At 39.4% G+C, this 11,102-nt stretch overlaps 1 pseudogene; it reads left to right on the forward strand.

Annotated features, from left to right (window-relative positions):
* The first annotated feature begins 2,815 nt into the window (after window positions 1-2,815).
* LOC123255365 lies at window positions 2,816-10,814 on the forward strand (annotated as a pseudogene).
* The last annotated feature ends 288 nt before the right edge of the window (window positions 10,815-11,102 follow it).

An 11,102-nucleotide genomic window follows, 5' to 3' on the forward strand; every position in this document is an offset into this window, starting at 1 on the left:
TTTAATATTTGGTACTGCTAGGCCCCCTTCCTTCACATTTTTTTTTCATTATTTCCCTTGATATTCTTGATCTTTTGTTATTCCAAATGAAATTTGTTATAGTTTTTTCTAATTCAGTAAAGAAGTTTTTTGGTAGCTTGATAGGTATGGCGCTAAATAGGTAAATTAATTTGGGTAGAATTGTCATTTTTATTATGTTAGCTCGTCCTACCCATGAGCAATGAATAGCTTTCCAGTTGTTTAGATCCAGTTTTATTTGTTTGGAAAGTGTTTTGTAGTTGTTTTCATATAATTGCTGTGTTTGTTTTGGTAGGTAGATTCCTAAGTATTTTATATTGTCTAGGGTGATTTTGAATGGTGTTTCTCTTTCTACTTCTTGCTGCTCTAGTGTGTTGGAAATGTATAGAAATGCTGATGATTTATGTGCATTTATTTTGTATCCTGCAACTTTGCTAAAGTTGTTGATTATTTCTACAAGCTTCTTAGTTGATTCTCTAAGATTTTTTAAGTATATCATCATATCATCTGCAAAGAGTGATAGCTTAGTCTCCTCCTTGCCCACTTTGATACCTTCAATTTCTTTTTCTTCTCTAATTGCAACTGCTAGTGTTTCTAGTACTATGTTGAATAATAAAGGTGATAATGGGCATCCTTGTTTTACTCCTGATCTTATTGTGAAGGCTTCTAATTTATCCCCATTGCATATGATGTTTGTTGATGGTTTTAGGTATATACTGTTTATTATTTTTGGGAAAGGTCCTTCTATTCCTATACTTTTCAGTGTTTTCAATAGGAATGGATGCTGTATTTTGTCAAAGGCTTTTTCAGCATCTATTGAGATAATCATGTGATTTTTATTTGTTAGACTGTTGGTTGATATGGTCAATTATGTGGATGGTTTTCCTAATGTTGAAACAACCTTGCATTCCTGGTATAAATCCCACCTGATCATGGTGGATGATCTTCTTAATTACTTGCTGGAGTCTCTTTGATAGTATTCTATTTAAGATTTTTGCATCTATGTTCATTAGGGAGATTGATCTATAGTTTTCTTTCTCTGTTTTTGATCTCCCTGGCTTTGGAATCAGTACCATATTTGTGTCATAAAAGGAATTTGGTAGGACTCCTTCTTTGCTTATCATATCAAATAATTTGTATAGTATTGGGATTAGTTGCTCTTTGAATGTCTGATAGAATTCACTTGTGAATCCATCAGGCCCTGGTGATTTTTTCTTAGGGAGTTCTTTGATGGCTTGTTCAATTCCTTTTTCTGCTTTGGGATTATTTAGGTATTCTATTTCTTCTGCTGTTAATCTAGGCAGTTTATATTTTTGTAAATATTCATCCATATCTCCAAAATTGTTATATTTATTGCCATATAATTGTGGAAATAGTTTTTAATGATTGCCTTAACTTCCCCTTCATTAGAGATGAGGTCTCCCTTTTCATCTTTGATACTGTCAATTTGGTTTTCTTCTTTCCTTTTTTTATTAGATCGACCAGTACTTTGTCTATTTTATCTGTATTTAAAAAATACCGGCTTCTAGTCTTATTTATTAATTCAATAGTTCTTTTACTTTCGATTTTATTAATTTCTCCCTTGATTTTTAGTATTTCTAATTTAGTTTTCATCTGGGGATATTTAGTTTGCTCACTTTCTAATTTTTTGAGTTGCATGCCAAATTCATTGATCTCTGCCCTCCTTAATTTGTTAATATATGCACTCAAGGATATAAATTTCCCCTGAGTACTGCCTTGGCCGCATCCCACATAGTTTGGTAGGATGTCTCATCATTGTCATTTTCTTTAATGAAATTGCTGATTGTTTCTATGATTTCTTCTTTGACAAACTGGTTTTGGAGAATCTTATTATTTAATTTCCAATTAGTTTTTGATTTGCCTGTCCAGATGCCCTTACTAATTATTACGTTTATTACATTGTTGTCTGAGAAGTTTACATTCATTATTATTCCTCTTTTGCATTTGTTTGCAATGATTCTATGCCCTATAACATGGTCAATCTTTGTAAATGTGCCATGTGCAGCTGAAAAGAAGGTGTATTCCTTTTTGTCCCTATTTATTTTTCTCCACATATCAATTAAATATAATTTTTCTAGGACTTTATTCACCTCTCTTACCTCTTTCTTATTTATTTTTTCGGTTTGATTTATCTTGATCTGACAGAGGAATATTTAGATCTCCCACTAGTATGGTTTTACTATCTATTTCCTTCTTGAGCTCTGCCAGTTTCTCCTTTATGAATTTGGATGCTATCCCACTTGGTGCATACATATTGAGCAGTATTATTTCCTCATTGTTTATACTGCCTTTAATCAGGATGTAATGAACTTCCCTGTCTTTTTTAATCATATCTATTTTTACTTTGGCTTTGTCAGAAATCATAATAGCCACTCCTGCCTTCTTTTTCTCACTTGACGCCCAAAAGATTTTGCTCAAGCCCTGAACCTTAAACTTGTGTATGTCCACCAGCCACATATGTGTTTCTTGTAGACATCATATGGTAGGATTTTGGTTTCTAATCCACTCTGCTATTTGCTTCAGTTTTATGAGCGAGGTCATCCCATTCACATTCAGAGTTATAATAATCAGTTGTGCATTTGCTGACATTTTCATATCCTCTCCTATTCCTATGCCTTCTTCTTACACTATTTCCTTAAAAACCAGTGGCTCGCTATAAAGGCCCTATCCCTTATCCCCTCCCTTGATTAACTTCCCTTTCTACCCCCTCCCTTATTTTTCCCCTCTTTTTGTTTTTAAAGGCTGACTAATCAATTTTTTATACTCTCCTACAGCCATGTCTACACCAAGGGATAATGCTATTGAACCAGATCATGAAGACTCTGGAATAAGAGACCTGGAGAAGAAGTTGCAAGAAGTGGGCCTGGATCCCCAGTACTGGGTATCTAAGCTGCAGGAATGCTTGGATGTGACCTCTGTCCAAACCTTACAACACCTAGAACAGAAGGAAGTTCTGACACTGAAATCCCAGGTCAAACATCAATGGGAGAAGAGGGCATTAGAAGAACTTCTTCAGCTGTCCAGCACCCAGGGATCAGGGGAGATGCAAGAGAAGCACTGGGTGACAGTGAAGGAGAGACAAGAGAGAGCACAGTTAGCCTTGATAGAACTGAAGGAGATGCAGGTGGCAGGTAAAAGTCTCCAAGAGGAGATTGTGAGGAGGAAAGAAGAAGAGCTGAGGCAGGCCATGGAGATCTCACCAGAGTACTGGCCAATCACTAAGAAACCCCTAATAGAGGTCATAGAAAACATGAAGAGAAACCTTAGTCTCATGGAAGGCACTCTCTCCAAGAGGGAGAATCTTCCTGACCAGGAGCTCCTGAAACGAGTGTCAGGTGGCCTAGCCCTGCAGGGGATTTACCAAACTGGCCAGCCTGAGGATCTTTTGGAGAGGAGAGAAGAACTGCTCAGTGTCCCAGAGAACATCTTTCTGCTCAGCCCAGAACAGGGGACACGGATGGAAACTAAGGAATTTTCATCTTCTCGTGAAGAGTCACTGTTTACCCAAAGCATGGAGAAATTGGGCTTTACTGTTAGCTTTTTGGCCAAGGATGGAGGCTGGGGATGGAACCTGGAATCCAGCACTAATTATACCAGATCTTCTGACTCCAGAGAGGTCCACAGGGGACACTCTGAGAACACTTACAGCTGCCTCACCAGGTTCAGTTACATCCCACTGGCTTCCTGCTATTTTGAAAAGGATCGACTCTGTCTTAGCAGGTCAGCTCTGCAAGAGTTAAAACAGTTAGAGAAACTTCTGATCCACTCCAATGGTTCAGAAACTCAAGTACTGAAGCGTAGATGTGAGGCATTTTTCCAAAGGTTTGGCTCTCATGTGAACCAGGGCCCATTGCATTTGGGAGGAATATTCTGGTGGAAAGCTGTAACAGAAGGCTTCAGGTCAGAGGAGCTTCACGATGTGAAGAAACAAGCCTCAGAGGCACTTGATGTATATATTGGAGGGAGCTACTCTGGTTTTGGGGTGAGGGTTGCAGCCGGAATGAATATATCAAACTCTCAATCTCAAATGTCTTCTCACAATACAAATTCCATTAATTTGCAAGGAAGATTCCAATTGTCTGTATTCCAAACAGGAGGCCCCCCAGAGGTAGATTCTCTTCCACAATGGAAAGCTGGTCTTGTGGCCAGCAACTGTACCTGGCGTGTCATTGACAGAGGTTATCAGTTAGTGCCTGTCTGGGATATAATTCTGTCTAACCATAGACAAGATTTTCAGGATCCCCTTCAATTGACTCACTGCCTCATAGACACTTATACAGCCTTGACTGGCCAACATGAAAGGACCCAGGATGGAGAGGAATTACTGAGTGCCATCAATGATGCCAAGTCTTTTTCAGAGGAAGTAGAATCCTGGGAAATCTCTGAACTTCAGGAGAAATTGAAGAAAATGATGAATTTCATGCAAAAGCTGAGTGAGAAGACCAGGAACTATGACCCTTGGATTAATATCTGTCTCAAAAACCCATCTCTGCAACAGTTCTTGGTGGACATTGTCAACTTTTACAAGGATTCCCCAATTCATGAAGTCAAATTCATTAAATCTCAGTTGCGTAGCCTTCTGTATCCTCATGTCTATCAAGTGAAAAACTTCCCACAGAGTCACACAATCATGCAGTGGATTTTCCACTCAGGAAAGCAACAACAAGATATACATGTTACAGAATTTGATGATTTCATCGAACTCTTAGAAAGGGAAAAGAATGGCCTTCTTGAAATAAATCCTAACTTAGAGTTCTTGGGAAAGATGGAAGAAGCTCGAAGAAAGGCCACGTATAAGATCAGTTCATTTCTCAGCTCCTTTCTCAAGGCCTTGAAACAGTCAGGAGAGTCAGGCACATACCTACTGTTACTTTCCATTGCAGTTGGTGCAGGGTACAAGGAGAAAAATCAAACATTTCATTGTCTCCTAGGACGTGAAGACATAAATTTCCTGTTATGTGAAATGAAAGAAGCCCATGAAAAATACCAGAACCTTAATAGGAAATGTGACTATATGGCTCAGGCATTCCTTCTGTTCACAGGACTCACAGTTACCACTAGTCCTATTTCTGTGTCTTCAGAAGAAAAGAAGCAACGTTTGGAGCTCATGCAATCTCACATGGGACAGTCATGGTCCAAAGAAGTCCTTCATATCCTCTCAAAACCCAGGGCAGGTCATGATTGGGAAACTCTGGAGAAAGACTTGAATTTCCTCATCCGTGGAGAATATGAAGCTACATTGAACTGTGTACAGATGGACCAGGTGAAAAAAGAACTGGAAAGTATCTCTCAGAGCAAGATAAAGTTATGTGAACCAGAACCAAGTACCATCAAACAGCATGAAGTGATAAATTCCAGCTTTTTAGACTTAGCCAAGAGGCTTGATCTGGAGCCTTACTATCCAAGGAAGATGGGTCAGGCAGATTTCCATCTGATTTCCAAGACTTCTGTGCATGACACTGAGCCAGACAAAGAGAATCAGTTGCCATTTTATTTCCTACAGAAGCTATTGATGCTGGATTGCAGACTTAGATACTTGGTCTGCAAGATAGAGGGAGACACAACTGGTCAGACCAGGACTCTCAGAAACTTTGAGGATGACACTTCAGATCCTTATGATGATTTGTTCAATGACAGTGACACACCCTCTGCCCTCTTGACCACAGGCCCGCCCCACATTCACCCAATGGACATCCAGATGATGATTTTTCATTGTGCAGATGACTTCATGAGACAATACATTTCTAACAAATTTTCCATCTGCCAATTTGCTCTCCCTCTTGTGGTGCCCAATCCCTCTAATTCTGTAATAGAATTCCCACTTTGGTCTTTCAGCCAAATCAAGAGAAACTGGAGACAGAGAGAGAAATCAGAGGGAGAAGACAAATTCATTAATTTTAATAACCAACTCATCTTCCAAGTACCCATCCCCATTGTGTCTTTTATAAGAGTTGTGAATTCTGCTACTTCTTCCAAATCTCAGATCTTGAACTCTCTGCTGAGTAAGCACAAACATGATACTTTTTTCCACCGTCACTGCCGAGGAAGCAACAAATCCTGCCTCTTGATGGGAGGTGTGGTAGAAATCTCCTGGTTCTTCCCAGGGGGAAGACCTGAGGACAGATTTGAAAGCTGTGTTGCTTTCACCAATCTCCATGGAGATGCCAAAGACTATGAGACACAGATCAGATTTCTGCAAGAAATTTCTTCAGTCATAGTGGTCCTTGTGTCTGCTTCTGATAAAAGTGAGAGGACCACAAAAATGGTCCGGGATCTGTGGAAGTCACCAAAACCTTTGGTTTATTTGTTTGATGACATAGATAATACTGTAAGCAATGATTCTGGCCAGAAAGTGAGAATTGGGATCAGGAATAGAAATGAGGCAGAATTAATAGATGAACTCACAAGTGTCATCAATCACCTGCTAAAGTCTTCAGGTCCCTTTCTCAGTCTTGAGGACTGTGCAGATGTTGCTCGCCAGTATGGCTTTCTTGTAGACCTGGATAGAGAGGAGTGTCAGGAAGCCAAGAGAAAGGCAGAAAGTTTAATGGCCCTTATGAAAGAGATGAAATTGTCTGAAATAAAGGAGAAATTACTGCCCCTTCAAGGAGAACTTTGGCACCAGTGGTGTAAGAAGGATAAGGAGCTTTTTCACCTGAGAGAGAAAGGGAACCGTAGCCTTGAACAGCACAAGAGTGAAATTGAGACAGAAAAGCAAATAATAAGGCAAACCCGGCTAAAGAGGGCATTTCCTCTCAATGAATTAATGCTGTCTGTGTTGGCAGTCCTCCAATTTCATTCAGAGAGAGACAACAAAACTCATTTGTACTTCCTGCAGTGGCTGGGCATGTTTATGGACACCCTGACCAAAAGTCACCTGGAAATGCTTTATAAGAGGCACAAGCAGTTGTGTTCCCAGGCATTGGCAGAAAACCAAAAGGGATCAAAGAATGTCTTCTCAAAACACCACCAAATGGAATTGGAAACTGTCTCTAAGGAGATCAGTGATTCCTCATTGGGTATTGAACATATCCTCAGAGAAGTTTGCCAGATCTATGAAGTTTTGGAAGAAGTTTTATCCCAAAGGCATACTACAATCTTATCTCTTCCTCAAATTGCTGCTGATCTGATGGTTTCTGGGTACCCCCTTGAGCTGATGGATGGGGATGCTTCCTATGTACCTCTGAAGTGGGTGGCAGCTGTTTTTGACAAATTAATTGAGAAAATTGGAGACAAAAAACTCTTTGTTCTCTCTGTTCTTGGTCTGCAAAGCACAGGGAAGTCCACTCTGCTGAATGCTATGTTTGGCTTACAGTTCCATGTCAGTGCGGGGCGATGCACACGAGGAGCCTACATGCAGTTGGTGAAGGTGGAGGAGACCCTGCAGGAAGAGCTGGGCTTTGACTTTGTCCTTGTGGTTGACACAGAAGGACTCCGGGCCCCAGAACTCATGAACAAGTCACAGAATCAGGACAATGAGCTGGCAACCTTTGTCATTGGCCTTGGAAATCTGACTTTGATCAATATATTTGGAAAGAATCCTTCAGAAATGCAAGATATTCTGCAAATTGCTGTGCAGGCCTTTCTGAGAATGAAGCAAGTAAACATTTCTCCAAGTTGTCTCTTTGTACATCAGAATGTGAGTGAAATGACTGCCAAAGACCAGAACATGGAAGGAAGAAGAAGACTGCAGGAGAGACTGGATGAAATAGCAGCTATTGCTGCAGAACACGAACAATGCACAGATATTACCTGCTTTAGAGATGTCATTCGGTTTGATGTAAACACCCAGGTCTACTATTTTGCTCATCTATGGGAAGGGGATCCGCCAATGGCTGCTCCCAACCCCACTTATAGCCACAACATCCAGGATCTTAAAAGAGGAATTATTTTGGCTGCCAAAGAAGAATCCAAGGGCAGCATCCTGAAGATGTCTGATATAAAAGTCCGGATCCAGGATTTGTGGAAAGCCTTGGTGAAGGAAAACTTCATCTTCAGCTTTAAGAATACCAGGGAGATCATGGCCATAAGCAAACTTAAGACAATGTATAACAACTGCACTTTGCAGCTTAGAAGTCATGTATTGGGTTTGGAAAACCAGCTGACCAATCAGATTAAATATGGGGAAATCCAGGATCTCAAAAGAAGTTCTATTGAGGCTAATGTTGGAGAAAAATATGAAGCAATCAGGCAAGAACTTCAAAGATATTTTGATGAAGACCAAGACAATGAAATTCTGATTCGGTGGAAGGGAAATTTTGTGAATAAATTTAGAAATCTTAAAGAGACCCTTGTTTCAGAAATCACCAGAAAGTCCACTGATTTTCTTAGTTCCAGGAAAAGTCAAGATAAATTAGATAAAAATAAATCAGAATATGAAAAACAGCTGTTGTTAAGAAGTAGAGATGTGGCTCTCTTAGTAACAGGTAAAGAATTAAGTGAGGATGAACTGAGAGAGAAATTTAACCAACTTTGGACAAAGTGGGTCTCTGAAGTGTCCTCAAGTTCCCCTCCTGAGGAAGACCCCAATATCAAGGTAGATTTGGAGGATGTCTTTCTAGACCATTTTAAGCAGGAGCACAATGTCATAAGGAAACTTCTATCTTGTTCCAGAAGGGAAACATTTTCCATTGATTTTGAAAAACATGTCAAAATGAAGAAAATATATCATGTTTTCACTCCCTCCATAGCACATAGTGATAGGGTGATCATAAGGCAAACTACCAAAGACATCATGTCTCTGGTCAACAAAACTATTGAATCTTATTTAGAAATGGGAAGGGATTATAACAAAAGTTATTTCCATGAAATACTGCAATTGATAGATAAGGAAACTGCTTCTGCATCCAATGAATCTAGATACACATTTACAAGTGAATATAAAATGGATTTGTCCTTATGTTTGTGTAGAAGAGCAGTAGCTATTTTTTTGGATATGCACAAAGCATTCAAGAGAGCACATGATCCTGTCACATATCTGGAAAGCAAGAGAGAGGATTTCTTTATAAGCTTTAAGATTTCCTGCCAAGGTGCAACCTCCATCACGACATTTGTTGACTTTCTGGGGCGTAAGCTCACTGCTTCCCTTCATATAGCAATCTGGAAAAAGATAGCCATTGACCTTGCTGGGGAGATTAGGGCTAACTGTCCTGCCTTCAGTGGAAACCTATCCAATCTGAAAAAACATATTCGCATCTCTCTGTTTAAGGAAGAAAATTTTGTGCAATATTGGCTATATATCTGTGAACCAGAAATTTTTTTAAAAAATTACATGAAGAAAGAGATTGAAGCATACTGTGGAAGTAGAGGAACTGAGAAATTGAATAATATTTTAAGTTACACTTTGGACTATTTTAAGAACATCATCTTCTCTGTTATTCAGGAGTCAACTCTGGTAGCTAAGGATCAAAACAATTCTGCTTGTGTGTGGCTGGACACATTGTGTAATAAGCTAGGGAGTTATTTGTCCTTTCCAAGAGGTGACTTAAGAAATATTGAACACCAGAAGATAACCGATATAGATTTCCTCAGAGAAGCCATGAATGAACGCGTGGATACCATAATCCAAAATGTAGGAAAGGCCTGTGAGGTTGTATTTATAGAGAATGCTGTACCAGAGATCCAAGTTATGCTCTCTGAGCAACTCAATGGCTCCTGAAAGCAATGTCCATTTTGCAAGGCAATCTGTACAAATACAGTCAAAAATCATAGTAAGGACCACAGTGTCCCTTTCCATCGTTCTCAGGCTGTCACTGACATGTATTGGCACAATACTGATGAGTTTTCAGTTGGTTTCTGTACCAGCCATGTAGCAAGTAATTTTTCATTTAGTTTTTCTAGTGATAAGTCTTTCCTGTATAAGTCTTATCGTGATGCAGGTGGCGAATATGCTACATGGAACATCACTCCAGTCACATCTGCTCAGCCATACTGGAAATGGTTTGTGTGTCACTTCAGGTCACAATTAGAAGAGCATTTCAAGTTCATATTCAAGGGCAGAGGTCAGATTCCTGATGCTTGGACCAGAATCACCAAGCAAGGTGTGCTGAATGATCTGAATAAATAATAATTCTCAGTGACATCCAGGAACCTGAATATAGAGCATTTTGAGAAATTATTCTCACAGAAATAATTTTTTGTAAATATGAATATAGGAGACATAGCACAATCAGACAAAAATTATAATGTAGTAATCATCAGAACTTGATATCAAAGATTAAAAAATAAAATGACATTAAATGAGACAGAATAAATAACAGAGAACCAACCTATTGCTGTTCATGCCTTGGCAACCAAACCCTGAATTACTACTATCTCCTTTTTACCTACTCATGTGCTACTGAATGGAACTATAAATTCTCATTGAACTACTGACTGAGTCCACTACAAATTCATCTTACATAATTTCAATTGTTCATGATAGTAAGGCAGTCCTACTCCTCTTGCCAGGAGATTTATTATTCCTCTCTATAGTGGCTTATCTAGAAATTTTCTCCTATGCTGAAACCTCCTACAAAATTCCTCCCTACCCTTCCAGCTGAGGACTTTGCCTCATATATTCCTGAAAAAAAATAGAGACTATTTGCAAAGACCATGCTTTTGTTCACTCCTCTCCATCTCATATCCTTTTATAATCATTTCCTACTGTCCCTTCGACTCCACTCTTGGATGGTGATGTAGCCCTTCTGCTTGCCAACGGCAATCATCTCCATTTACTCTTAATCCTCTCCCCTCCTGCCTTCTCCAGCAGATCCCTCTTTCCTTCTCCTCCTGCCTTTCCCATTTCCTCTCCTTTCCTCCCATACTATCTATGTCCCCTTCTCTCTCTCTCTCTCTCTCTCTCTCTCTCTCTCTCTCTCTCTCTCTCCTTTTCTCCCCACCCCTCTCTTTTTCCTCTTTTTCTCTCCCTTTTTATAAATCTTTCTCTGTCTCTGTTTCTCAGACTCTGTCTTTGTCTCTTTGTCTCCAGTAGATAATGAGAGAATGATAATGAGGAATAGGAAGATATAATTATATTTCATAGTTAACATATGACTAATGACTTAGGAGAAAGCATTTTTAGT

This window comes from Gracilinanus agilis, unplaced genomic scaffold, assembly GCF_016433145.1.
Source record: "Gracilinanus agilis isolate LMUSP501 unplaced genomic scaffold, AgileGrace unplaced_scaffold44800, whole genome shotgun sequence".
NCBI classification, from domain to species: domain Eukaryota; kingdom Metazoa; phylum Chordata; class Mammalia; order Didelphimorphia; family Didelphidae; genus Gracilinanus; species Gracilinanus agilis.